The sequence below is a fragment of the Quercus suber genome, unplaced genomic scaffold (assembly GCF_002906115.3).
Source record: "Quercus suber isolate HL8 unplaced genomic scaffold, Cork oak 2.0 scaffold_404, whole genome shotgun sequence".
Lineage (NCBI taxonomy): Eukaryota > Viridiplantae > Streptophyta > Magnoliopsida > Fagales > Fagaceae > Quercus > Quercus suber.
Window position 1 is genome coordinate 589227 of NW_027069855.1, and position 2078 is coordinate 591304.

The 2078-nt window shown below is 39.4% G+C and overlaps 1 long non-coding RNA gene across 1 annotated transcript in view; it reads left to right on the forward strand.

Annotated features, from left to right (window-relative positions):
* Positions 1–747, forward strand: part of LOC136062336 (uncharacterized) — a 19973-nt gene extending 19226 nt beyond the window's left edge. The window contains exon 6 of the long non-coding RNA XR_010624107.1: positions 289–747. This is a non-coding gene — a long non-coding RNA (uncharacterized LOC136062336). The remainder of the gene's footprint in view (positions 1–288) is intronic.
* The last annotated feature ends 1331 nt before the right edge of the window (positions 748–2078 follow it).

Consider the following 2078-nt stretch of genomic DNA (forward strand, 5'->3'; position numbering starts at 1 on the left):
ATCAGTTTTTTCCTAACCTTTACTCCATGTTTTAAAATAGTCCCTAATTTTAATGTCATTTTAATTCAAAACCTTTTGTTCATGTATAAAAATAGTTCGCTAAATTATATTATGAATCTCAGTATCAAGTATGAGGAGAAGCTAAGATCAGGTAAAAACTTAGAGCAAGATTGATTGAAATGTAATATAATTATAGGCTATACGATTAGGGTATTTTGAAGAGTTTAATTGCATAAGAGTCAATTTTGTACGCGAGAACGATATATTTAATTGCTGCTATTCTTTCAGCTTCTGAAGAAAGTTATGTGGCTTGGACCAATCGGATGAAAACATATTTATGGATAAAGATCTTTGGGACATTGTTGAAGCAACCACCAAACCTCCTATGCCTGAAGGTGATGAAATTGCTTTTAAGGCATGGAGCAAGAAGAATGCATTGGCTTTATATTTGATCAGGGAATCGTGTGGCTCAAACAAATTTCCTCTTATAGGGAAGATTAGAGAGGCCAAAAAGGCCTGGGATACTTTGGCAGAAAGGTCCAAGCCTGGTACTGACTCAACTATCTCTCCTTTCTATGGAAAATACACACGTTCAAACGTTCTAAAATAAGTTTAAAGTCTGCAAGATGATGATAAATTTATTTAAAATGAATATAGAAAATAAAAAACCTTAAAACCTTTTTATGCATTAGCTCGCAAGGGGACCAAAAAAATGTTCAATTATCATGTTGGTACCTAATATTTGTCCTATATGTCAAACTGTCAAACTGGTCCTTCAACTTTTCAAGTGTCAGGTTAGTCATTCACATTTTAATATTAAATGTAAGTTTCGATTTCCATAAAAATTAAAAATTTAAAAAACAAAAAAAACTGACATTTCCCTTATATATTAAATTATAATAATTGACAAATTCACTTGCTTGATTAATGTAATGACATATAAAACAAGATTTATTTTTTTTTAAAATTCCAATTATAAAAATTATTTAAATTTAAATTAATACAACAAAAAAATAGCTCCAATATGTTTATCTGTTGGAGAAGAAACTAGTGACTCCAATATTGCAAAACCTAGAAATGGTCCTCCTCTGCCAAGTTTTGACCCATCCAAGAAATGTGAGCACCATTTAGGGCCCGAAGGGCACACCTTGGAAGAATGCGTGCATTTGAGACATCGAGTTTAAGATCTCATCAACAACAAGCTAGTACAATTTGACAACACAACCGAGCTGAATGTCATCACCAGTCCCTTACCTCCTCATCCGAAACGGAACGTGAACACTATCTCTACAGTGGAGGAGAGGATCCTAGATTTCTTGTCCCCCTCATTCCCTTGGAAAGCCATGTTGCGAGCTCTAGCCCAAGAAAGTGACATTGTTTTAGAGAACATAGGAACACCAAGATTTGACCGGGAAATTTGTTCATTTTGTGGCAATGGGACTGACATGCCCTATTCGATTGTAGAGTGCTCAGGGCACAAGTTTAGAGCTTGGCCGACCATGGCATTATCTGGATTGAAAGAGAGGTCATAAAGGAGTGATTGCGTGGCAGCTAGCCCATTCCCTTCAAATACCCAAGTGGGAACTAGCCATAACGCTATGTCTAAGGGTGTCCAACAGACCCAGAGACTTGCTCTACCCGGCCAACCCGCCCATGCTCGACCCGCCGCCACCCAATCCGATGACTCCAGCGGTCGGACACGGGTTCCGAACTCGCCAACCCGACCCCACGCGAGTCGGTTGTCGGTTTTTCCTTTCGAAACTCGTGACACTCGACTCGAACCGTGGCCTTTCTCTTTCCGTCGAGTTATTATGAATTTCCCAACCATTTTTGGCAAAATCAGGTCCAGATCCTTTGAGATCCGGCGAGATATAGTCGTTATCCGACGAAATCTGGGCCAGATCTCGACAGATTCGACTAGATCTCGACGAATCCAACCAGATTTCGGCCTGATCTCACCGGAGCAAGCCAGATTTCGGCCCCGGTGATAAAACCCGAGACCGACCTGAATCAACCCAAAACTGATGAAACTCGAACCGAAAAATTCGACTAGATCTCTAGGTCGGTTTCGGGTCAAT